This window comes from Cyphomyrmex costatus, unplaced genomic scaffold (assembly GCF_001594065.2).
Source record: "Cyphomyrmex costatus isolate MS0001 unplaced genomic scaffold, Ccosl1.0 scaffold55, whole genome shotgun sequence".
Lineage (NCBI taxonomy): Eukaryota > Metazoa > Arthropoda > Insecta > Hymenoptera > Formicidae > Cyphomyrmex > Cyphomyrmex costatus.
In genome coordinates, this window is record NW_017279708.1 from 320,819 (window position 1) to 332,218 (window position 11,400).

An 11,400-nucleotide genomic window follows, 5' to 3' on the forward strand; every position below is an offset into this window, starting at 1 on the left:
GGAATACGAGTTATAGGGTTGTAAACAACTGTTGTTAACAACGCTATTAACATTGGACAATATTTCAAATATTTCAGAGATATAAGAGAGATACACATCAGCGAATATTTGTAAACGTATATTTCCCAAAATAATAGCAAAACCGACAGCTAACTTGATTTATTCTTAATTTATGCATACCCGGCGATATCGATATCTACTTTTTACTTGCTACAATGTGACGCAAACAAGTTTTGCCAATATCAATAATTATTTTCTTTGCCACGCCTTTAAAAGACTGCCAATTTATTCAGAATTGTATTCGCTCAGAAAGAATATAAGAAAAAAAATCACTAATTCTCTTATTAGGACAGCGTGAATTCGCGGTGTTTCTCGCTTCCGATTCTTCAGGTAAAGATGAGCGCCAGGGATGGCTCCTGTTGCCGGTCGTTCTGTCTACAACACAATGGCGTCCCGCCGCGAACGCGCATTATGCCGCCCGATATGTTTCCCGCTTTCAGCTCGCGTACACATGTGCACGCACTCGAGCGGTATCTCGCAGTCTAACCCGGAAGAGAATATATGCCCCTAACCGTCTCCTATTATATGATCCCCGCGCCGATCGAGGGGTGAACTTATTTGGGCCATGGCGTCGATCCCCGGAAGGGGTGCAACCGTGCAACTATAGCACCTTCCGTTCCGAGGAGATGCTTCGCAGGAAGAACGAGAGGGAGGAGGGAGGGAAAGGGGAAGAGTCATCGACAAAAAGAACGGAGTTTACTGTCCGGGATAGAGATGGAGAGGAAGGGGTGACAAGTCGCAGGGATGCTGTGGGAATGTTCTCACAGGCGGAGAAGATCACCTGTAACCATTGTGAACTACGTTCCTTTCGGCGGAGGAATACACTTACCCCCATATAGCGATCGGTGTCATCTATAGTCGAGATAATCCCGACACAGTCGAGAAGAAGCTCTCGTTCGAGTTCTGAGAATACTTGTTCGCATTTTCCGAACGAAGAACTTCCTTCGGGACACTCGCGACGCTCATCAACGATCTTCGGGAAGATTGCGGAAAATCAGGAGAAAATGTTTCCTTCAGAGACTAAAATAACGTGAGTAGGAATATACTGTATGAAATACTTATTATTTAATTCATGTTTAATTCTAATCATTAATTATACATCTAATTTTATAGATTATGTCTCTCTATGATGTTTCTAATTTCAATTTTCAGCAATATTGAATCCGGTATTTGACGAGAACGGAAATTTATGATGGTAAAAAGAAAATTCTGCAGCGTCAGTCATTTCCTGCCATCCATTTCCTGAATTTTTACTTCTTAACTGTAATTGAGCAAGCAAGAATTCTTTTTTTCTTTTTTTAATAAAGCGATCAATATAATATACACTCAGACTCACAATTTACTCTATGAAAAATTTGATGCCTTCTTGCAAAAATATGCAGAGTAAGGCACACGAGAATTTTGCGTGGGTACTACTTGCTTCATGATGCGAAGCAAAAGTATATCTGACGAACCAAGGTTCGCATATCTTTTCTCGCGCACCAAGGAACACGTACAACCCTTCGACCAACAACGCGGGCCGCCCCTTTTAATTTTAATTTCCTAGCAAAATCCCCTCCTTTGTAAGTAGAGCGAGCGGGCTAGTCGATTACCAGAGGGAAACGGGGCCGACGCGGGTGAGAAAAGGAAGAATGGACCGCGAAAAAGAGAAGGAAAGAGAGAAGTGTAGCCGGAGGAAGGGAAAAATGGGGAAGAGAGGAGCAGGCTCCGTTTTCCACGCACATCATCCCTTTTACATTTTAATTTCTCCCCTTTTGCGCCGGCTTTCCGAAGCGTCTTCCGTCTCGTTCTCGCCTTTCCAGAGCTAGGTAGCATCCCTTTAACATTATAATGTTCCCTCTCTGCACTAGTACCTCCTTGTCGTCTGCTCTCTTTTTTTCCTCTGGTTTCTCTATACCGCCTCTGCGTCTCTCGACTTTTTTTTCTACCCCTTCGGCGACGGTGTAACGTACCGATTTATGGGTTAGCAGGCGAATTCTAAGGAAATGTTATGCCACCGACCTGGAATCAATGCAAAAACCGTTGGAGGCGGTCGAACGCGTTGCAATTTTACGTTGTTAAGTTTTCAAGCACAGACTTTCTCTTTTTAAAAACTGCCTCTCCAGTTACAATTTCACACTCTCCAGCTACAAATGAGAGAAGAAAAGTAGTTTAATTAGAAGAGATTAAAATTTATGAGTTACTATTCCATCGTATTCAAACTGTACGTAACATAAATGAATGAAATCTAAATGTAAATTTTTACTTTTCAAACATACCAATTGACTTTAAAATTTTAGTATAAATTTATCGGAGGTTGAATTCCAATTTCAAAAGATTTTAGATTTAAAAAATTTTTTTACATTTTACTTAGGATTTTGTTGATTTAAAATTCTGTTTCTGACATAAAAGATTTCTCATAAAAAATTTTAATTCTGCAAGCCGTATACAATGTTATCACCTCGCTGAAATTCAGCGTAACAATTTCTAATATGCATCCCCTCTACATTGAATCAATAACAAAACCGTTGGAAACTTAAAATCGGGCTGGTTCGGATTATCGAGAACCCGAGAATCTATCGATCATAATGAGAAGAAGGGAGCGAAGAAAGAAATGCAGATCGCATGCGTGCCAACCGATTTGATACACACATACGCACGTATCAAATCGGTTGGCATACATTAACCACCACGACGGAAACTGGATTAAAGTGACGGAATTATTTGCAGGGACTTTGCATACGTGCGTCTTTGCGACGGAACATCTCGCAATTGTCCCGCGATACAATGCACCTCTATTCGGCTGCAACGCGCAACGGAAGTCCTTCTGCTTCATGGAAGAAAGGATTCTCATATCGATGAAATGTCGCGGATCCGACGGTTGAAAATGTTATCCGATTACAGTATTCTATGTAAACGGTAAGCTACTCTCCTCCGAGGCAGCGCAACTGAAATCGTGAAGCGAATTGTTGTAAGCAAAAAAGAGAGATCTCTGGAAATCTCTTTTATATTCAAACTTCTGTCCATAATTATACATCTGAGAAGAGGGGATAGCACTTTTCTTTAAGCAAATTTAATCTGAAGTCACTATCATTCAGGTTATTTAAAGTTTTAATGCTAAATATCTTGGTAATCTGACTATCAGCATAAAATTTTAATTAAAACTAAAACCACTTGAAATACAAAATTCTCAAAAATGGAACCTTGTTACCCAAATTTATGTTAGATCATTTCAGATGCGTATTTAAATAAATATGCAAAACAAAAAGATTTATTACAGCATTTTCAAATTTGTAATTTCTATAAATTTCTAAATTTCTAATTTCTAATTCTTCTTTCCCAAATCTTGCAATAAAATGTAAAAATATGCATATCGAGAGAAATTTAAACAATCAATAGGTTCTGAAAATACTTATACTCTTAGTATACTTCAGTCATTCTAATAAACGGTAATAGGGTCATTTTTCTACGTACTACAAAAAATACAGCTTGAAAGGGTTAACGTGTCGTTCGAAGAAAGTTCCGTGATTAATGATTTACATGACGGACCGCCCGGCATCAACCAGGCACGTTGGTCGGAGCTCAGCAAAAAAAAAAACGCAGAATAGAGATGACGTACAACGCTGCGGTCCGACGAACGATTTATTTTACAAGGTGTAGAAGTGCAACTCTTGACCGCCCATCAAAGTAACGAGTAGCCGGGGAACGCACTTAGGGAAGCTTGATGGAATACTGACAAGAAGAGAAACAACACATCGGTCAGCATGGTTGCTCCGAGGGTCATCCGTCGACGAGCGATTTGCATTTACGATGCAATTGCGCGTCTCGATGCTGCCGATGATAAACCGTCACTCTAATATCGTCTTGTTTGTTAAAATTTGATGGACTTACGTTACAGTGCGGAGAACAATGTACAAATATTATTTCGTATATTTATTTATTTCACACAGAGTGTAATAAATGTGCTTAAAACTAATACAATTAATATATTCTATGAGAAAAATATTTTTTAAGATGAGATTATGTGCACTTTTATTAATAGAGAAATATTTTAGGATTTTATCCATTTGTCATTTTAAATATACTTCTTTCACACAAATTAGGATAAATAATTTCTTAAAAGTAATGCAACATACAGAGTATACAAAATAAATCATTCAGTATTATTTGGTAAAATATACAATATTGAGTAAAAGCCTTAGTGAACATAGGTCGAAAGCTCGAATAGGTTGAGTTTTTCAATTTATATCAACTAAGGCTTTTTTATTCATGTTAGTACGATGTATACTAACTACTATATAAACGCTGAATAATTTTTTGTAATATCCTGCATTTCGAGGAAAAGAGACATTTACATTTTTTCGAAAAATAAGGCGTGCATCCTTATTAATAGAGAAATATGTTAGGATTTTATTATCCCACTAAATATACTTTCTTTCTTACGTAGATATCACCGCACATTTATTCAAACGCACGATTATTATTAAACGAGCAGTTACCACGTAAGCGATTCGCTGGTATTTTCCTTGCAAATATGCCGGCCCTCTCAGCACTTCAGGAGTAGCTACTAGCAAGATGGAGCAGAAATTATCCTTTGCCAAATATTGTCCCGCGCTAGGATCTCCGATCGGGAACGTCGTACTGACCGCGCGCGCGCGCGCGCGCGCGCGTGCGGGGAATAGGAGCAAAAAGTAAGGTCCTGGGACGGGCACAGCCGCCGCGCCGTCGTGGATCTTTGGATTAAGACGAGCTGACGTGGCACGTGCTAGATCTTCTCAATGCTGCTTCTGCGGCACAACTCGAGTGACCATTGGTCATTGTCGCAGGAGGGAACGCAAAAAGGAAAGAAAACCGGTTACCACCTGCCAGGACGAACGGCAGGTCTTAACGCAAACTTGGTCCAGCGATCGCTTTAAGAGGGACGGGAATAAGGTTCTATTTAAGTGGCGCTTAATTTAGAGAAATCGAAAGAAGAGAGATTAGAAAATCACCCCTTTTATAACTTTATAAATAGAAATAATTGAAATTAACAGCCTATAATATTATTCGTGACGGATAAAAAATGTCTCTCTCTCCCTCTCTCTTTCATTATAAAATTATAATTAGAACAAATAAATTTTATAGAAGCTCTTTGTAATTTGGATAATTTTTGACAGAAACGAAATTTCCGCGCTCTTAAATTTCTCCGAAATAAAAAAAAAGAGCAAAGTCCGCTTTATCAATTTAAAATATCTCATTCAAAAATTGCTTAATGATGTAATGAAGGTGTTGAAAATTAACTCTGAATTTTTCCACATTTTTAGAAGGCTTAGCACAGTAAAGGCCAGATTGCGTACAAAGGGAGTAAAAATATGATTGGAAATAGAGGGTTAAAGATAAATTAATATAAATTTCAAAAGTATTTCTCTAAAAAATTTTCCCGGAGGGATCGTTTTGGACTCGAGCATTTTAACGGTGGCGGGAAAGAGTTCGTTGGTCACCGATGGAGACACCCGCGAATTAGCATATTATCCGTTACGGTAGTTGCCCGGCCGTTTCTCCGCGGCAAGATTTCTTCCGGAGGATCTGCTGCCCTCTCCTTATTCTTTTTACGGTCATCAGTCGGCTCGGTACGTTGACCGGCCGCGATTCGCTACATGCTCGTCAAAAGACCGCCAACCGAACCCTCTCTGTTTGATCGCGAGAGGCTCTGAAACGCACTCACGCACGCACGTACGCACACACACGTATGCATGTATGTATGCCCATGATCGGATCGTACGCGCAACGCGCGTTACCGTCCATCCAGCAAACAATAGGAAATCCCGGCTAGTCGCCGTCGACCTGCAGTCGACTGAAATCGGATAGGATTGGCCAACGCCCCGGATCGTGACCTGCGCTGGTCCTGCCGGCAACACCTTCCTGGACGTGGCCATGGAAGGGGTAGTCAGGAATTCAATTCCACCCTGGACGACGTTGGCGCCGGACGCGAATTCCTCCTGCACGTCCCCAGCATCGTCCTGAGAATTACCGTTGGTAAAGAAATGTCACTTTACGGTATTACGTTAAAGTCGATTTAACGCAGATTTCATTTCAAATTACAAATTCCGTAAATTCATTCATTGTAAACGAATGATATATAAGAAAGTAATAATTATCTTAAAAATATTATATATATAGCTCAAATTTTATAAAATGTTACAAACGACAAAAAATATTTCTATGAGATTTTGATAGTTTAATCCAAGCTCACTCGTACGACGTTATGATTTCATATGTACAAAGCTGTAAAGTGTGTGAATTAGATTATTTAATTTCATCTGCTTTACCATTTGTGGCAATTACTAGTATAATAATTTGCATGAATGACGAGGAAACTCTATATTAATCGCGACTCATATGCCACAATCATCATCATTCGTTAGATTGACGTGATTTGTTTCGTTAGCTTACGGACAGTAAGTTTGGCGATTCGTTAAAAAATCCGTTAATTTCGTAAAATTTTGATCAGCCGATTCACGTAATGCCACGACCTCACCGATATGACCTCGACTTGCCGGCAGAGGTACGTTGCTTACCCCCTTGACCTCTTGGCCCGCCACGAATTATACGCTCGTCAAAGTTAATGACATTGTAATGATCGTCCGGTTTATAGGAGCCCGCGACGATACCCCGAAAAGGATGAGGAGGAGAGAGGGAGGAAGAGGGTCGCGGAGCATCCTCGATGACTGATGGTCATCGCACGACCAGTGGACAGTACAGGGTTAAGGGTCAGATCTTCGGCTAATCCTGATTAATCGCGGGTCCTCTTTCCTTCAAGTACGAAACGGAGGCACATCGGGGAGAAGGTTGCACTTGAGAAATGTCAACGGCGGTTACGGGCTCGTGGTTACCCCCCGTCATGTCGCGATTCGGATGTTTGGGGACATGTCGAACAGATCGTGGTGTATCGCTCTCTTGAATAAAGGCGACGAAAAGGGGACTGTTCCAGTAGCATGTATCATGAAGGAGGGGAAATCGGCATATGCTATCTTTACTAGAGCAAAAAGATTTCGGATGTCACGATTAAGACACAATAAACAATAGACGTAGCTATTACATCTGAATTTATTTTATGTCAGACACAAAATATATTCACAAAAATATTTGTTTACTGTAATATAAGTTTGTTATAGTAATAATTTAATTTTATATTTTTGTACTTTTTTTTAAAAATGTCTTAGCTTTTAGTGTACTTTGAAGTACAAACTTTAAATCAATAAAAGCCTTAATACTTTTATCGAACAATCCAATTTAATTTTATTCTGCAAATTGCGTTATTAATAAGGACTACATATTAACGAAGATACATTGCGTGCACGCATGTGTTATCTTTATATTCACGCATAATTTCGAGAAAATCAATGAAATTGTTGAGGGTTTTTTATCGAGAAGATTTATATGTCATCAAAGAATAGCGAACGGAAGAATGTGAATTCGTATCCGGCAACGACGATCAAACTGGAATTGAATTCTGAGCTAGTCTATAACTGCATTGAGAAAAGAATTTCTACAGGAAATACTGGTCGCAATCAACCTTACGAAGTTTTCAAAAGCAAGCGGTACTTATTTGACTCGAAAGATAGTACATAATACGATAAAAATGTACTTCAACTCACGTCAATGCAGGCTCAATAAATAAAAGAATGTATATCTTGACAAGTTAAATATAAGAGTTACTTCAAGACTTCTCTGAAAAAAAAAATACCATATCTCTCATCTAATCTCATATCGCACAGATATGGAATTAAATGCTTAATTTATACACAGATTCCATCGGACAAGACTTACAAAGAGATATAACGGCGAGTCTGACAGTCTCGTTTCGGAGCAATTTGACTGACGGTAACGTCTCACCCGTTCGCGGGTTAGACGCAACATATTACTGATATCCGTTATAGCAGTGCGATGCAGTCGGACACGTATACGAGGTGCGCAAGAACGCGTCGCGAGCATTACTCGCGGCGCTAAAAAGCTCCCGGTAAGACACAACGAAGGATTATGGTCGCCAGCGGGATGCTGGCGGCGTGTGAGATGCAGGTCATCATCTCTCACGTCGGTTCCCTCCTCCCCTCTTGTAATGAAAGCCAAAAGAGAGGATCGGCGTGGCCCGAAGGACGGCAAGGAGGATAGAAGGAAGAGCCGTTGTCCTGCAGGACGTCCGGGCACCAGGTGGCCAGGATCGGGGCCCATTACGTTCGTGGATTAATTGTGATGCAAAAACTCACGGTGGCTAACGGAGTGATAGGAGTGTCCGTCTTCAACGGGTTCCGGGTTTGGCTCGGTCTTTTTGTTTCGTCGTCCGCGCGAGGAAGAGAGGATGTGTGTGCGGCATAAGTTATCAACGTGATTAAACAAGGGATTGCCCGATGCGTCCTGCAGCTCACGGGCAACGGTCAACCCGGTCGTTGCAGGTGGCGGATTTGAAGATGCGGCAAACTTCATTTCTCCAGCGCGAAGGGTTTATACATAGGTATATATGTGTACCTATATACATACATCTTTATTCGAAATTTCTTGAAGGTATTCTACACGAAAAGATACTTTCTGATATTTATTTCGAACTTTCTCTTTCTAATACCGTATGTTGAATACGAATTAAATAGCTAAAACGACTTGTATCAAGCTGTCACTTAAAAAGTTTCAGAAATACATCTCGACGATATTATTCTCTGTAATTATCGCACATCTCGTATCAATTTCGCGTTAACATTCTCGCGTCTTCCATCTCAAAAGCTCGTGGTAGTCGTTTCGTTCCGCACTCTAATACGGACACATCGCTTTAAAGCTGCGAAGGGTGAGAGTAGATGGCCCCGAGGGTGGTTGCCACGGCGGTAGTGGCTGTGAGGTTGGGTGCGGGTGGGTTTTGGGGGTTGGTGATTCTCTAAGAGGTCCAGCGCTCACACACGTGAGTCCGCTTTAGGGAAGGCGGCGGAAGGGAGGATGGCTGGTGGCGGCTCTGGTCCATGGGATGCCGGTATTGATCTTCTGGTCCACCCGCACCCCCAGAAGTCTCCCCTCGACCACCGTAAAAGGAGGGCGGATAGGGTGGGTAAGATGTCAGCGTGCGTACATACAAAGTAGCCCACCAAGCTCGTCCTGCCAACGTGTACGCCAAGTGGAGTCTTGTACATTGTCTGTGTTAAATAAGTTATCCTAGGGGGGCGCGTTACCTTTTGTACCTGCATCATAGTTTTTGGATGATACGAGACCCGCGAGTCTCACCTCCTGGGACTCCCCTTTACGTGGATTAGGTCGCGCTATGTGCGTATTATTGATTGAATTCGGCTATTTTTTTCAGACAGTTTGATAAATTCGTAATGCGTCTTTTTTTTTAGTCGCTTTCCTTAGGACAAGTTTTCCTGCAAGTTTTGTGTTATCGGAATTTATCGCAGAAATGTTAAATCATACATTTAAAGTTATAAAATTATGGGATTAAATGGCGAGTTTAGAATTGTTAACTTCGTCGAGTTAAGCAAGGCGATTAGCATGCTTTAGTAAGCATGAAAACAAATATCCATTGAGGGAGAGAAAGAGAAAGAGAGACAAAGCTATCTTTCGATCATTTTTGAAATTACAGTCCTTCTCTTCATTAGATATTAGCAAATTATTTTTCATATACAATACCATTTTCAAATGTATTACTAATTTCCTGTGTAACTCAAATTGCAAATTATACTTTCCCAATGATAATAAATCATTAGGAAAATGTGTAATTCTTTCAGTTAAAGGACCGAGATGTCGGCAAGTTTTCCTGTCTTACGATTTAAACCGCGTTTACGATAAATCAAAGACCTCCTCTCCAAATCGCGCTGCGAATCCAATACATCATTTTCGAGATCCTAGAAGCCAATGCATCATCCGTTACTCAAGCGAGGTCCGTTTGTCACGTAGCGTACACGTCGGTAATGTCCGACTTATCGTTGCGCCGCGCGTTCGAACGCGATACGAAATCCGGTCGATGATTTACACCTTGTCATCGGGTTACCCGGTATCCTCTGCCATTGTGTAACCGAGAGCCCCGCTCGATCTGTTCCGGAGAATGTACGCGTGCGTGTATACGATCTACCATCCCTTGACAGGAAGAAAGGACAGAGGCACGCATCAAGGACGCAGAACCGTAATTATCCTCCTGTTCGCTCACGTACTTTGGGGCGCCGATGCTTCTCGTTACGCTCATGCCGGCACGTAAGCGTGAATAATGTAAGGAACGAAGGCCGAGGGAGGGAAGAGGAAGGAAAAAAAAGGGACGCGTGGAAAAAGCCAATAAGGGCTGTGTCCGGCGCGGGAAAACCCTACGCGCGGATACTCCCTCGGGTATCGGAGTTATTCCTTACGGAAAGTCCCTCCCTCTCTCGCTTTTCCTTCGCTCACGCACTCACGTTGCTCGGCGAATTTTTCCAACGTGGGGAAAATTCATAATGAGCGCGTCCGCGGTAGTTTATCTATGAACGGATTATCGACTTGGTTCGTAAGACTTTTAAAAAAAAGAGGGAGAAAAGAAGAGCGAGCAAACGAGCGCGATTCTTACATCTCTCTCTTCTTGTATATCGCGAGAAATAATATAGTTCCGTAATGATTATAGAGATACAGAGCTGTTATATTGTCAGTGGTTAGCTTAATCTCTATCTTAATTTAATCTCTGTAAAATATTTTAGACATAATTACGCCTCGATAACGATTTAATCCTTCTAGCGAGGATGGTGTGTTGCATTTAAACGATGCGAAGTGTAAACTTTCAATGGAAACGTGCGACTTTCGATTTAAACGCATCTCCCGGGCGCCTCTAAATTCTATAATCGCCGCGGTAATTCGCACCGTTATCGGTCGACGTGATCTAAAACGCCGACGCTCCCGGAGCGACCGCTTAACGATCAATTATATCGCGCCCGATAACGCTCTCGCTCCGGAATGACTGAGATAATGAATTTTCCCTCACCATCCCCGTCCCTCTGGCCTCCGCACGTAATAGCGTGGAGCTATGCTGTCCAGGAACATCCTCTCGCACGCTCGCCTATACCTATCCAACCCCACCGCATACACGCGTGCAAACTTGGTGCACACACGCGCGGATGTCGCGCGCGTCGAGCACTTGCGCGCCAACTTGGCACGGCTCTGGAAGCAATTTACATCCCGACGTCTCTCCTCACACAACTGCGAGAAGGGGTTGGTCGAGACCGAGGAGAGGGAGAGGGCTGGAGGTGAAGGCGACGGGGAGGGCCGAGACGGCACTGGAGCATTGTAATTCAAGTAATGTAAGCTTTATGCAAAATACATGTTAGTTAGGAGAGCACGAGAGATAGGGCTACCCTCCTTTCCACCTCGCTTCTCTTCCCGCGCGAC